Source organism: Piliocolobus tephrosceles, chromosome 7 (assembly GCF_002776525.5).
Source record: "Piliocolobus tephrosceles isolate RC106 chromosome 7, ASM277652v3, whole genome shotgun sequence".
Lineage (NCBI taxonomy): Eukaryota > Metazoa > Chordata > Mammalia > Primates > Cercopithecidae > Piliocolobus > Piliocolobus tephrosceles.
Genome location: NC_045440.1, coordinates 26,581,091 through 26,597,225, shown reverse-complemented (window position 1 = coordinate 26,597,225; position 16,135 = coordinate 26,581,091). Strand labels below are relative to the sequence as shown.

The 16,135-nt window shown below is 47.1% G+C and overlaps 1 long non-coding RNA gene across 2 annotated transcripts in view; it reads left to right on the top strand.

Annotated features, from left to right (window-relative positions):
* LOC111545747 overlaps positions 1–16,135 on the top strand; it is a 54,211-nt gene that overhangs the window by 996 nt on the left and 37,080 nt on the right. For both annotated transcript variants that reach the window (XR_002732532.3, XR_002732531.3), the window contains exon 2: positions 15,190–15,288. This is a non-coding gene — a long non-coding RNA (uncharacterized LOC111545747). The remainder of the gene's footprint in view (positions 1–15,189; positions 15,289–16,135) is intronic.

Genomic DNA, 16,135 nt, shown 5'->3' with positions numbered 1-16,135 from the left:
TCATCTGCCTGACCTTCCCTGCTGCAGCCAGGAATGCCCCCAACCCCCGATACCCTGAAATCTCTCTTCCAGGTACTTGCCTCTTATCCCTGCTAGATGTGAGCTAGTGCTATGGTCTATCTCTGTCTCCCTAAAATTCCTATGTTGAAATCCTAACCTCCAAGGTGATGGTATTAAGAGATGGGATCTTTGGGCCAGCCACAGTGACTCACGCTTGTAATCCCAGAACTTTGGAAGGCCAGGGCAGGTGGATCACTAGAGGTCAGGAGTTCAAGGCCAGCCTGGCTAACATCATGGCAAAACCCTGTCTTTACTAAAAATACAAACATATATACATATATATCCAGGTGTGGTGGTACACACCTGTAATCCTAGCTACTTGGGAGGCTGAGGTGAGAGGATTGCTTGAACCCGGGAGGTGGAGGTTGCAGTGAGCCGAGATCGTGCCATTGCATGCCCATCTGGTTGACAGAGCGAGACTCTGTCTCAAAAAAAAAAAAAAAGAGAGAGAGAGAGAGGGAAGATGGAACCTTTGGGAGGTGATGAGATCGTAAGACTAGAACCCATAGGAATGGGATTAGTGCCCTTGTAAAAGAGAGGCTCCAGAGAGCTAGCTAGTCCCGTCCACCACTTGAGGACACAGCAAGAAGGCAACAACTAAGAACCAGGAAATAGACCCTCACCAGACACTGAATCTGCAGACATCTTGATCTCAAACTTCCCAGCCTCCAGTACTGTGAAAAAGAAGTTTCTGTTGTTGGCAGGGCACGGTGGCTCACGCCTGTAATCCCAGCACTTTGCGAGGCTGAGGCAGGTGGATCACTAGAGGTCAGGAGTTCGATACCAGCCTGGCCAACATGGAGAAACCCCATCTCTACTAAAAATACAAAAATTAGCCAGAAATTGCTTGAACCCAGGAGGCGGAAGTTGCAGTGGGCCAAGATCATGCCACTGCACTCCAGCCTGGGTGACAGAGCAAGACTCCATCTCAAAAAAAAAAAAAAATTTCTGTTGTTTATAAGCCACCCAATCTACGCTCTTTTGTTACAGTCACCTGGACAGACTAAGACAGTTGGCTTCCTGAGCACAGGGCCATGTTATTCACCTTGGCATTCCAGGCCAAGCACAGATCCTGGCATGTGGAACTCGCTATTTAAAATTGAACAAAGAAACTATTCTAATATAGTAGCTCCAAGGATTGGTTGATTGGATCAGTGGTTTGCAATCTTATGTAGGATTGCCTGAAAGGTGTGCAGTTTTCACTGTCTCTCCTTGAAACTTATCTTTTGATCAAGCCTTCTGAATCTGAAAGATGCTTTCCTGGATTGTATCACTCTGGGTCCCTGTAGAACCATCTTTACGTGGAGGATTAAATGGAAAGGGAACAAAGAATTTTCCAGAAATGTGAATGTTCTTGATTGAAGTCGCAGGAGTGTATCCATTTGCCAAAACCCATTGAGTTGTAGATTTATATTCTGTGCATTTCACTGTATGCGGTTCCCTTAATGAAGAGTTCAGTGTAGAAAGCCAAAATGACTGCCTTTATTACTCTTTCTTCAGTTGATATTGAGGAACTGTAGAAGGTCTTGCTACTCCAATGCACCCTGCAGACCAGCTGGAATCTTGTTAGAAATGCAGATTCTTGGGCCTCACCCCAGAACCACTGAATCAGGATCTGCGTGTCTTTTTGTATTTGTTTTGAGACAGTCTTGCTCTGTCACCCAGGCTACACAATCTCAGCTCACTGCAACCACCACCTCCCCAGGCCAGGCTGTGGCATGAGAACAAGACGTTCTCGTACCACAGCCTCCTGAGTAGCTGGGATTACAGGCACATGCCACAACGCCTGACTAATTTTTGTATTTTTGGTGGAGATGGGGTTTCACCATGTTGGCCAGGCTGGTCTCGAACTCCTGACCTTGTGATCTGCCTGCCTCGGCCTCCCAAAGTGCTAGGATTACAGGTACGCACTACCAGGTCCCACTAATTTTTTGGAAGGATCTGCATTTTTAGCAAGATTCCCAGGTGACTTATATCCGTGCCAAAGTTTGGGAAGCGCTGGTATGAAAAGGATGTGAACAAAGGAGGGACCTGCAACTGAGCCCACCCCAGTTCTTCTTGTGCATCATCAAAGCATTTCATACCCAGAGAATGACGATAAGTATGGGGTGCTCAGTAAGTGTTTGTTAAATCAATGAGTTGAATTTTTGTTTGTTTGAGACGGTCTCGCTCTGTTGCCCAGGCTGGTGTGCAGTGGTGCAATCACGGCTCACTGCAGCCTTGAACTCCTGGGCTCAAGTGATCCTCCCACCTCAGCCTCCTAAGTAGCTGGGAGGATTGTTTGAGCCCAGGATGCCTGGTTAGTTTTTAAATTTTTAGCAGAAATGAGGTCTCGCCATGTTGTCCAGGCTGGTCTCGAACTCCTGGCCTCAAGTGTTCCTCCCACCTTAGCCTCCCAAAGTGTTGGGATTACAGGCATAAGTCACTGCACCTGACCAATTAATTCACATTTGAGATGGGTTTTGAAACAAATAATGAACACAGCGCCTGTATAAATGACTGTATCGCAAATGCATTTGAGATGAATTTTTCTTCTTTATCCCAAGGACCAAGGCTTTAGTTGAGATTTATTGCCTGGGTTATTGTAATAGCCTCCTAATTAGTCCACCTAATGTTCTGGCTTCCCCTCAAGCCATCTTCAATCTGATGATGTCACCTTATATTTAAACTAATTTTATAACCTCATTGCTGTCAGGAGGAGCTCCAAAGACTTAGCACTGACCGATTCTTGCCTCATCTCCTAGCACCTAACCTCGCATAGCCTCTAGTCTCAGCCAATCATGTATAGTTCTGAACTGTATCAGGCTCTTAATGTTTTTTTTTTTTTTTTGAGACAGAGTCTTACTCTGTCACCCAGGCTGGAGTGCACTGGTGCTATCTCGGCTAACTGCAACCTCTGCCTCCTAAGTTCAAGTGATTCTCGTGCCTCAGCCTCCGGAGTAGCAGGATTACAGGTGCCCACCACCACATCCGGCTAATTGTTGTGTTTTTAGTAGAGACCAGGCTTCACCATGTTGGCCAGTCTGGTCTTGAACTCCTCACCTCAAGTGATCTGCCTGCCTTGGCCTCCCAAAGTGCTGGGATTACAGACATGAGCCACCGTGCCTGGCTTCTTAATGTCTTTTTATCTTGGCACTTGCTCTTCCCTTTGCCCAGAATATCCTTCTCCAACTCATCCTTCACACACACCTCTAGCATCATCCCTTCTGGGAAGCCACGTCCACCCCATGGTCTGAGTTAGATCAGTCTCCTCTGCTGCCCTGGCATCTGGAAGAGCACATCATAGTGGGAGGCCAGCGAGCCTCAGGGGCTCCATCCATCAACATCGGCACAACAGACCCACGCTGCAGAGTGGCGGCGATGTGTGCTTTCTCATCTGCTAATGACTACAGACTGCCTGCTTCCCATCGCAGCTCTGCAGCTTGCTAGCTGTATTTGACCTCTCATTTCCTCATCTGCAAAAATGGGATGAAATTAGTACCTGTCTCAGAAGATGATTAGTGGGTTAATGTTTGTAAGCAATTAAAATAGCACTGACAGGCAATAAGAATATATACGAGAAGGAAAGAACCCGGCATGCAGCATTCACTCTAACACTCTTTTTTGTTTTTTTGAGACGGTGTTTCACTCAGTTGCCCAGGCTGGAGTGCGGTGGCACAACCTTGGCTCACTGCAACCTCCACCTCCCAGATTCAAGCAATTGTCTTGCCTTAGCCTCCTGAGTAGCTGGGACTACGGGAGTGCACCACCGCACCCAGCTAATTTGTGTATTATTAGTAGAGGTGAGTTACATCATGTTGGCCAAGCTGGTCTCGAACTCCGACCTCAGGTGATCCACCCGCTTCGGCCTCCCAAAATTCTGGGATTACAGAAATGCGCCACCGTGCCTGGCCTTACATTTCTCATTTTACGAAGTTTCCGTCTTTCTAGATATTTTTGTAGTGTTCCAAACAGCCTGGTTGTGCCCTCTGCAACCACATGGTGGCAGTGGCTATACATCGCAGAAGAAAAGGAAGGGAGGAGAAAAGGAGCCGTTTCCTTTCCTTCCTAATATGAGGTTGTAATACAGAATGTGTGCATAGGCTGAGCTGACAAGCTGTGACAGATGTTAGCGAAATGCTCTCCGGCTGAGGTTTTTTGTGAACTTCATTAACCGGGGCAATTTGCACATTCAGGGAATGTTGGCTGGTTTGACTGATGTTTGCCATCTCAAATTCTGGGTAAATGGGATTTAGAGGCGAGGTGTAAAAGGAAGATGAGCTTCTGGGCCATGTAGTGCATGCTCCATTTGCAGGTAAAATGTGGGGCCCTGCACCTTGGCACTTGGGGAGACCTTGTTGAGTGCCCTTGGCTCTAGCCAAGCCCTCCCTGTGGGTCGGAGGCACATGTACCTTCCGGACTCCAACCTCCCGGCCCTTCTGTGTCTCCCCTCACTTTTAACAATTGACTCCACTGATTATTCGAGGAGTCATCCACACTCAACGCTATCCATTGCCCCCTGCAATTCACAGAATCCACAAAATGGAGATGATCACATAGTTCCATCCACCCCACAGGTGGCTCACAAGCTTTATTTTTATTTATTTATTTATTTATTTATTTATTTATTTATTCATTTATTTATTTATTTTTGAGACAGAGTCTCCCTCTGTTGCCCAGGCTGGAGTGCAGTGGCCGGATCTCAGCTCACTGCAAGCTCTGCCTCCCGGGTTTACACCATTCTCCTGCCTCAGCCTCCCGAGTAGCTGGGACTACAGGTACCCGCCACCTTGCCCAGTTAGTTTTTTGTATTTTTTTAGTAGAGACGGGGTTTCACTGTGTTAGCCAGGATGGTCTTGATCTTGTGACCTCGTGATCCGCCCGTCTCGGCCTCCCATAGTGCTGGGATTACAGGCTTGAGCCACTGTGCCCGGCCGTAAGCTTTAAAATGAGATGAATGTCAGTGAAAACTCAAAATTATGTAAATATCATTATAAAAGAGATAGCATTCTGTATTTTCTCATACACCTCCCAACACCTACTACAATTGTGTCCTAGATTAAATCAGATTTTGAACTTTGAAAACTCAGCAGATGTTTTTCATTTTAAGAAGTCTTGACTATATCTATATGCTGGATGACGCTCTGTATTTAAATGGAGATGAGTACTTAGTTAATTCACGAGTTGTATTTGTGTTTAAACATTACACTGTGGACCTGTGTGACTGCGGACAAGTCCTGAGATCCTCAGTCTTTTCAACTGCAAAGTGGGGATAATAACAGGTTTGTTGTTACATTGATGCTGAAACTTTATACTTTGTAACGATGGGACTGTGTGCAAATTATTTCACTTCTGTGAGCCTCAGTCTTCTCAACTGTGAAATGGGAATAGTGACAGGTTGTTGCTATTTTTAAACAACCATAGCAAACATCAGTAAATAAAAAGTTCCCTGCGTAGGTTGAATTTTACATGGCTTGTATTTCACTTGGTGAGCCAAGCTCAGCTAATACTTCTATGTGACAATACTATATTCTGGGCATCTCATATTGAATAAAGAAATATTGAATTGCCTTTTCTTTCGGCAATGACACCTCATAAATTTAATTGTGCCTTGCTGTTTATAAAGATAAAATACCGCTATGGTTTGACCTTAATCGATTTGCGTGTAATCTTGCTTCCAAGGGCAATATAATTAGTTGCTTATCTGTTTGGAGAATCACATATGCAGCTTTAGCCGAAGCTGAACCCTAATTAAGTTTTGTCTTATGACCTATGCGAAGGCCTGTAATTTTGATGCTGCCAGCAGAGAAGAGAAGAGGGGACTGCTCTTGCTAGAGGCAGATACACCTCCATCCTTTTCATCACTTTTCATCAACCACATGTAGAGAATATTCTTGACAGGTTACCAAAAAATTTTATATTCATATATTATACAACCCACCTTTTTAAGATGAACGTAAACTCTTAGAGGTTAAGCAATTTGACTAGGGTCATCCAGTTTATAAGTAGCAGAGCCAGGACTTAACTCAGGTGTGTTGACTCCAAATCGTGTGTTCTGGGAAACCATAAACTTTACACACTGTTTCTGCTTTTGGAAAGTTGCCAGATTCTGATGGCATCTCATTGTGGTGGAATCTATTTGCATTTCATAGCAATCATATTACTATGACTTTAGAGTGCTATGAGCCAGGCTCTGCGCTAATTGCTTTATAAGCATCATCCTATGGGGTAAGTGCTATCATCCCCGTTTTATAGTTGAGCAGATTGAGGCTTAAGGAGTCGACATAACTTGAAGTGGCAGAGCTGGGACTCATGTCTGATCCTGCCCGTCAGTGATCCCTGCAGCTGTCTTCGTGTAGGAGAACTCATTCAGGGACTTCCTCTTGTTCTGAACTCTGCACTCCCTCTCTGATGACAACCCCCCCTTTTTTTTTTTTTAGATGGAGTCTTGCTCTGTTGCCCAGACTGGAGTTCAGTGGTGCTATCTTGGCTCACTGCAACCTCTGCCTCCCGGGTTCAAATGATTCTCCTGCCTCAGCCTCCTGAGTAGCTGGGATTACAGGTGCCCGCCACCATGCTTGGCTAATTTTTTTGTATTTTTAGTAGAGACAGGGTTTTGCCATGTTGGTCGGACTGGTCTCGAACTCCTGACCTCAAATTATCCTCCCACCTCAGCCTCCTAAGGTGCTGGGATTACAGGCATGAGCCACTGTGCCCGGGCTGATGACAACCTCTTTATCGTTGCTTCTCCCCAGTTCACAGAGGGATCCTTCATTGCGCACCAGCTGCGTCCATTGGAAGACTGGTGGGTCTTCCCCATGCCCCATTTCTTAGACCCATTGCAGACAAGACTCCTGCAACGGAGCTTGTGCTTATTTACCAGCTATTATGGAGAGAGGCTGCTTTGGTTTCTTTTCCTCTTCTGGCTGATACCATTACACTTCAAGTGTCTCTCCTCTGATCTAAATTTCCACCTGGAAAGAGGGGGACGGCATAGAGGAGGTGGAAGAAAGAACAATTGCCCAGCCCAGCACAGGTCAAGCATTCCCTAGGCTGGGGAGAAATGAATGAGCGAGAGCTGTGCTCAGAAACAAGAGTCCTACATCTAGTCCGGCTCTGTCGTTACCTGTGGAATTTTAAGCAAGATCTTTTCTCTCTCTGGGCCTCAGCTTTTCCCTCTGTAAGAAGAGGCAGTTAGATGAGACGGTTAATATTCTTTGATTTTATGAATGGCCAGATATTTGTACTTTCCTGGAAGTGAGAAAGGAGGGAAGAAGGAAGAGGAAAAGGAGATGAAGGCTTCATGGGGAAGTAGCTTCCGGGCAGCATGGGAGGAAAGCCATAGAAAGGGTGTGGAGGGGGCAAAAGACACACGTTCAGGGCTGCTGCAGGTGGGAAGGTAGCCCTCAACTCCCATCCTCCTGGTTCTGGGCCACACTCCCACATATACTGGCAACATAATTTAAATAGATTTTGGAAAGCTTTTATTTACTTTTAGCTGGGTGTATTGAGATGCATCTGCAATCCCAGCAACTTAGAATGCTTGAGCCCAGGAGTTTGAGACCAGCTTGGGGAACATAGTGAGACCCCTATCTCTACAAAAAAAAAAAAAAAAAAAAAAAAAAAAAAAAAAAAAAAAAAAAAAATTAGCTACGTGTGGTGGTGCAAATCTGTAGTCTTAGCTATTCAGGAGGCTAAGGCAGGAGGATAGCTTGAGTCCAGGAGGTTGAGTCTGAAGTGAGCTGTGGTTGTGCCACTATACTCCAGCCTGGGTGACAGAGTGAGCCCCTGTCTGCAAACAACAGTAACAACAACAACAAAAGACCAGCCTGGGCAACACAGCAAGCCCTCCGACTCAAAAAGAAAGAAAGAAAGAAAAGCTTTTATTTACTTTTATGTAATAAAATCATTCAATGTTCTTTTCTAAAATATTGGAAAACACAGATAAACAGCAATGAATCTAGGACAACAATCTTCAAACTTCTTTTTTTTTTTTTTTCTGAGATGGAGTCTCACTCTGTCGCCCAGGCTGGAGTGCAGTGGTGCGATCTCGGCTCACTGCAAGCTCCGCCTCCTGGAGTTCACGCCATTCTCCTGCCTCAGCCTCCCGAGTAGCTGGGACTACAGGCACCCACCACCACGCCCGGCTAATTTTTTTGTATTTTTAGTAGAGACGGGGTTTCACCGTGTTAGCCAGGATGGTCTCGATCTCCTGATCTGGTGATCTGCCTGCCTCTGCCTCCCAAAGTGCTGGGATTACAGGCATGAGCCACCGTGCCCAGTCAAACTTCTTTAACTTTGTACCCCTAGCAGTCGATTTTGAGTACACATTCCTAATTTATTTATAAGTTACATACTTTATAAAATCCGCTAAAATGCAAATTAAGAAAGATAAGATAAAAACAAAAGTCTCAATTTCCTGAAGCCCATTGTGAGTTTGGAGGAGGTCAGAGCTCTGGCCGCCCTGTGCTCCTGGCACTTGCTCTGTGTGGCTCCTATCAGGAACTCCACACACGTTCCTTGGCCAAATGAATGAAAGGATGAATGGGGAAGGAGGGTGGGGGAAGATTGCAGGCCAATGTGGAAAGAGGGGAGGTTGGATCTGAGCCACTGTGGGATGGCAGAGCTGGGGTGCACGGTGAGGCATGCTATCTACTCCACCTGCCAGGCTGGGCCCCTGGGCTGTTGATTTTGTGCTTCCGCAATGTTGAAGCAGCTGCCAGTATTTTGGGGGGGGGGGGGAACAACCCACAGGATCATGGAAAATTGAGACTGAAACTAATTGCAGCCTATCCAGGGAGATGCCCAGAAAACTGGCTTGCCCCTGAAATTGATGTGCTCCAAATCTCACGACTAGTTTGTGATTAGATGGAAAGCTTTATGTTCGATTGTGGGATTTAAATAAAGGCATTTAGAAAATTCAGTTTGCTTCATGACTGCCCAGCAATTCAAGCCACTACCAGTCATTCGTTGTCAGGACGGCTCCTGTTTTCTGAGAAGGGTCCATCCCTTTCTTAAGACATCTGAGGAGTAGCTCCACCCAGACCTGGAACGCAAGAGATTTCAAAGCTTCCTTCGTGGGCTTTGGGAGCTGTGGAGCTGGATGGGGAAATGAGGGATCACTGAACCGTGCCAGTGCAAGTAGAGAACGCTCACCTGAAACTTCCCATTCCTACCCGTGTGCATATGTGCGTGTGTGTATTAGCACAAAATAAGCATGCAGACAAGCTTAGCTCACTGCCTGGCGCAGAGTGGGTTTCAAGAAATGTTAATTCCGTTGCCCTCCTTTTGTGTGTCTGACCTGGCTGCTGCCTCCCTCTTCAAAGCCCTTCACCCATCCAGATTCCACCTGCCTTCCCACTTGGTAGAATCCCAGGAATCCCTGGAGGAAGTGCTCCTTCTCCCGAATTCTTCTAGCACTTGCTCTCTGGATTATGCGATTCAGGACTGAATTACACCCAGCTTTGCATGGTCCTCTAATTGTTTCTCATGTTTGTGTCATGTCTCTCCTCTACCCCCGACCCCACTGTGAGTTCATAAGCACCCCTGACCATAACGGGGAGATGAACTGGAGCCAGAATGGCTTGGCTCAGTCCTGACCCTGCCATGTACTGAATAAATCATTTAATCTCTCAGGTTCAGTTTTCCCAACTGCAACACCGAGATAATGGCACCACCTCACAGGGCTGTTGCTGGGATAATAGGTGTGAAAGCGCCTAAATCGTTGTACAAATGTAAAGTGCTGTTATTATCACCTCTGCTGAATCTACTAGAGCCCCTGCAAGCCTCCTTGCCTGGTGGAGTGTAGACGATAGCTACCTGATTGATTGAATACAGAATAGCTTTGTGACAGCTCCTGTCATAGGCTCCAGGGAGCACAGGTTTGAGCCTAATCCTGCAATCACTCCCTTCATTGACAAAGCAAACTCGCCTGCATTTTACAAATCCCTAAGTACTCTCAGCCTTCAGCTGATAAAGCAGGGGCTGCCGCCCTGTGGGCAACAAAACTGCGCCCTCAAAACAACCCGAGGCTGCACCGCAGCACCCTTGACAGGCAGCACTGGGTGGCACATGGAGATATAAAAGCTGCTGCTTTTACTGAGGTGAGGATGGTTGGGGATGGGTTTTCCAGGGACCCTCCTCTGCAGAAGACTCAGCAAGCCCAAAGGAGCACAAATCCTTTTTGTTAAAGGTAACACAGCCTCAGTGGAAGCTTGTAGAATATTTCTCTGCCACACTTTACAAATGAGGAAAAAAGAGGGTGCATGCAGTAGCCACCCACAAGCAGCGAAAAAGAGCAGTATTTGCTTTGGGAGGTTTTGATAAGAAGCCAGGCAGTTACTTTTCCCATCTATGTTGAAAACTCTGGTTTGGGCTTGCTGGCGAATGCCATGCAAAGCTCATCTTTTGTTAGTCTGCCGAACAATGTTATTGGTTATAATTGGGGCAATTATGGGCTGCTTGAGGAAGCTAAACACAGATGTTTAAGCGCAGGATCAGGGTATTCAAGTCCAAAGCAGTTTGCTTTAAATAGTCCATTTCCCGAATCATCCTGCCTTACTTGAAATTCCCCCAGAACTTGCCCATGTTCAGAGCGAGATTGGGGGAGGAAGGACTGGGGAGTGAAGCCTGGGGAAGCAAGACTGAGGGAGAGAGACGCACAAAGAGAGGAGGAAGAAAGAAGGTGGCTGAGAGAGCCTCGAGAGTTGGGATGCGGTGACTATGAAGGGAGTATTCTGCATGACCTGGGCAAAGACCTTTAGGTGGGGGAGATGGGCAGGGGGATAGAGATGCCAAGCAAGAGAAGAGCCCTCTAAATGAATCAGGTTCTGGGAGACCAAGGTCACGCCCGTAGAAATGCCCTCTGGAATTCACACGCCGTGGCGCTCAGCAGTGTGGGTACACAGGTGAAGCACACTCCCCGGGTCTGGCGCTTCCCCATTATTTGTAGCAATTTCTGTTGGGGGCAGAAGGGAGAAGGGCTCCCTCCGGATTAAAAACTCCCATCTGGATGGCATCAAGTTCAGTGATAGGCGGAGAAGCAGCCTGCACACCGCATCGGAGAGGAAAGGAAGCCACGGAGAGAAAACCCTCATGAGGGGGCCAGGGGCTTCCTGGGGGCCGCCCCGTGGAAGGCAAACCCCCTCCCAAGTGCCTGCCCCTCCCCTGACCTCACTCCTCCAGCAGCCTCCTTTTGACACAGAGCAACAACCACGTAGGGGCCACAGCTGGGGAAGCAAAACTTTTCCTCATTTCCAAGTTCCCCTCTTTCTGTTTCTGCATCTGTCTGCGGTTAAAAAAGAGCCTTAGCTCTCCCCCGTTCCCCACCATCCAAGCGCTGCAAAGGAAATGAATGAAGAAACCATCTCGCAAGAGGCCAGCAGCATCCACACCGGACAAAGGAGAGAGGCCGAGGAGCCAGACCCTGGTGGCCCTGCCCTCCCGGAGCTCCACGCAGTTAGTCCAGTTAGTCGCGGTCGGGCTGGGGGCCCCGTGCAGTTGCCTACCTGAGAGCTGTCAGTCCCCGGCTCCCTCCGATGGATGTGAGGCTCGGTTCCGCTGTCTCAGCCACACCAGCATATATATCCTCTCCCCCACGCACAGCCCTCCCCTTCCCTGCCCACCTCCATGACACATACACACACTGACCCCCTTCAGCAACCAAAGAGCAGAACCTGCAAGCCTTGCTGGCTGCTCCCTTTCCCTGGCTCTGCCATCAGACCTGTGACATCCCCACCTCCCCATCAATCCATTCTCAAGCCTGCTTCACCTGGACTCTGTTCAGCCAGGATCCCACAGCTGCCTTCCCTGTGCTTCCAGAGGCTCTGCGAGGACTGACGGGGAGCTCTGGCAAGTCAGAAAAAAAGCCTCCTGGTGACAGTGACAAGGCAGACCCCAAATCCTGGAGTCTCCTTGAGAAACATTTTTGCCTGAGGAGTGAAGAATAGGAGGCAGGCAGAAGGGAGGGGAGCTCATGCCAGGCTCCCACCGGCACGGAGGAGCCCAGGGCTGAGCTAAGCCAAGCCCCCACCTAATGTCACTGCCCCTAACTAGGCCACTCAAGGGGTGGCTCTACCTGCCCTGGGCCAAGTCAGGAGGCATTTCCACAGGTGCCCACAGCATGGTGCGATGGAGAGTGCTGAGACTCAAAGCTCAGGTGGAAGTGTCTGAAATTCGGCTGTACAGTCAGAGCAAGGCACATGTCTTTGTGAACCTCAAGTCCTCCTTCTGGAAAACGAGTCTAACACTGCCCAGGGTGGTTGTGAGTAGAAAAAGGAGATTCTGTTTGAATCTGCAACACACGAGGCCCTTAATGAATGTGCTGCTCTCCTCTCAGCCCCCTTTTCACACTAATTAGTACCACCTGGATCTAGAAATCCCATATCAGTGTCTGGTGTCACAATAGAGAGCTTTGAAAGCTTCTGCACCTTAGGGTGTCACTACCGAGTGCCCTGGAGGCTCAGAAGCTCTGGAAGCTTCCCTGTCCCTTACTGCAGAGCCTCCTTGTCTTCTGCAGCCGCTGGGGGGTTGTGGGCTGCAGGAAGGGAGCTCACAGGCTGAATGCGCAGGCTCAAGGGTTTAGCATCCTTGGGGACCCCACCTTTCCTTACCTTAGGTGAATTGCACCATGACCCTGTCCTTAGTTTTCCCAAGAGGGTCTAAAATATTCCAGAATCCCAGGGTTTGAACCTATGTCTTCCAAGGAGCTCAAGCACTCTCGTATGGTGAGTCCAGCTCTCTTGTCTACCCACGACTAGGTGGAGAAGGATTGAGGGAAGCATCTGCCCTGACTGTGAATGGTATAGGGTTTCTTTTTGGGGTAATGGTAATGTTCTGGAATTAGATTGTGGTGATGGTTGCACAACATAGCAAGAATACTAAAACCCACCAAATTATATGCCTTAAAATAGTGCATTTTATGTTCTGGGAATTACATCTCAATAAAAAGAAAATAGGTAGAAAGCAAACATCTTCTCAGGTTAAGAGCAACAGGTTCTGAGAATAAAATGTCCCTTCCATCTGTGTTCACAGCAAAAGGGCTCAGGAGACCAGCATACTCACAATTCTTTACTTAGATCTCTGTTGCCCAAACCTTACACTGCAGGCCACAGCTACCATTATGGACCCTTTGGGAAACTAGCATGTTCACTGAATGACACGGGATCACTTTTGCATCCTGATGTACTTCAGGGTCTCAGACCTGGATCCTGATTTCATACATGATGTGGCAGATATTTCTGGCTGCCTACCTAATCCCCATTCCCCTGTTCTTCCTTACTAAACAGTACCCTTGATTTTAATCTAGGCATCAATGCACTGAGCTAAAAGACTACATTTCCCATTGGTCAAGGGTTGCCAATGAGCATTAAGCTGCAGGTCCTTGGGTGGGGCTTCCAGGAAAGCTCTTTTAAAGGGGGTCAACTCACTAAAGGCCTCTCTCTCTTCTTTGCCCTCCCTCCATCCTGCCTGGGACACAAATGTGATGGCTGGAGCTCTAGCAGCTATCTTGGATTATGAGATGAGACAACTTTGAGGATGGAAGCAATGAGTAAATATGATGCAACATAAAGATGGAAGGATTTTGGGTCCCTCATGACTAATGGAGTGGCCATATCAATGTTGGACTTCCAAACTTTAACCTTTTTTTTTTTTAAAAAGAAAAACAAACCCAAACCTTTATTTCAAATGTCAGTCAGGATTCAGTTACCTATTGCCGCATAACAAGCCACATCAAGGCCAGAGGCTTAAAACAACAGACCACATATTTGACTCATGATTCTACAGATTGGGAATTTTGGCTAGGCTCAGCAGGGCAGCTCTTCTGGTCTCAGCCTGACTCTCTTCTGCACCTGCAGTTGGACTTAGAAGGTTGGCTGGGTGTCAGCTGGGGACCTTGGTTCTCTTGCACATGTCTTATCCTTCATGGGTCTCTCACATCCCTTCAGCATATTAGCCTGGCATGGCCTCATGGCAAACCTGAGGTGAAAGCACAAGCAAATACAATCAAGCAAGGGAACAATCACAAACACATGGAACCTCTTGAGACCTAAGCATGGAGTTGGCAGTCCATTGCTTTTGCTACATTTGTTGGCTAAGGCCAGTTGCAAGGCTGTCCAGAGCCAGGCTGGGTGGAGACTACAAAGTCCCAGGATAATAGAGGTGGCTATGCAGAAGCCATTCATTGGAGGCATTGGAAACTTTAACTTCCTAAGATTTAAGCCATTTAGTTGGATTTTCTATTACATCCAGTGGAAAAGTACCTTAAACAACACACCAGCCTTTGAGCACCTCGTCATTCCCAGGATGTTCAGGCAGCTAAATGCTTTTCTTCCCTTGCAGTTGAGGAAGAGAAAGAGCAAGAGTGAAAAGTCACTTAGCTTCTCTGGACTTTTCTTTCCTCATTTACCAGATAGAAGAGTTGAACCCAATCACCTGGATATTCTTGGTGGATTGAATGAAGCTGCATGTGGTGGCAGGCTGTCTCCCATGATGGATGGAGAAGGGCAGGATGAACCCAGGAGGGAGTTTAAAACCAATGTTGGGTGGGGGAGTAGAAGAACCTTGCCTCTCAGAAAAGCACAAGTAGACTAGAAAGGGTGCAGACTGTGTGGCGTTTGTGATGGCTTCAGGGCCTCCCCCTTGCCACACAGCCACTGAGACATGGCACCTTGAGAGCCATGAGCTTCTCAAGCTGCCCCCTGCTTTTCTGATTGGCAGGATACATTTATTAAAATAGTTGGAAAGGAAAGGTCACATGTTCTTATTTCTACTGCTTTGTGTGTGTGTGTGTGTGTGTGTGTGTGTGTGTGCAAGAACTTGGAATTAATAAAATTCTTGGCTGGGCATGGTGGTTCATGTCTGTAATCCCAGCACTTTGGGAGGGCAAGGTGGGAGAATGGAGTTCAAGACCAGTCTGGGCAACATGGCAAGACCCTGTCTCTGTAAAATATGAAAAACTAGGCAGGTGTGGTGGTAAGCACCTGTAGTTTCAGCTACTTGGGAGGCTGAGAAGGGAGGATCATTTGAGCCTGGGAAGTTGAGGCTGCAGTGAGCATGATTGAGCCACTGTACTCCAGCCTGGGTAACAGAGTAAGACCCTGTCTCATTAAAATAAAATAAAATAAAATTCTTATTTCTTCTGCTTATCAGGTGGTGGAATTTCACTCCTGCCCACACCAGCTTGGCATCTTTGCAATACAGGCCCAACCAGGGAGGCTACAAATATTAGAATCCACTTTGGACTGACAGGTAAGTTTTGAGGCAGATTGAGAAAACTCTTAAAATTGTCATCAGATTATCTCAGTAGAGGAAGTACAGGAGAAGGAGGCAGCCGCAGCTGGGCCCCATGTCGAGCTCAACACACCTCCAACCACCTGCCAATTTTCCCCTCTCAGAGTAAAGAGCCTCTCCCGGCCAGGTATTTAACTGCTTGGAATTTACTGATTAATTATGGTGCCTACCTCCAATTGGTCTCCTTAGTAACCACGTTAGCAGGGTCCCACTGGAAAAGCTGCTTCTTACTCAATGAGGGCAAACTCTCTTCACATTGTAAAACACTTTTAAGTCAGAACACAATGAATTTTAAAAAAACACACACACATTTCTTCACAACTTTGCATCAAAATACGGATGGACTTTTGAACTACTGAGGGCAAGTTGCATTTTAGTAATCAGTAAGAGCTAGGTTTAAAGGAAGAGTTAGGTGAATACAGTTTCAATACAAATAGCCAATGATTACCTTTGCAAGTATAGGTTTTACTACCAGAGTATCCAGCCTTGTGCTGGGCTAGGTGATGTGAGAACCAAAGATATCTTTACCCTCAAGAAGCTGGCCCAGGGGACAAGTTAGATCAATGAATGGTGACCAGCACAGCATTTGCTATAGTGACTCAGACTATTCAAGAATTGGGGGGCACATGATAAGGTGCTAATTGTGGATCAGACTGGAAGTGAAAGAGAAGTTCAAGAGAGGAGAGTGATGTTCAAGTGATGTTTATCTTATTTTTTGAATGATGTGTTAAGATGCTGAGGACAAATTGCATGTTCTGTGTGGGCAGGGAAGTGGCCACTGGGCTTTTTTTTTTTTTTTTTTTTT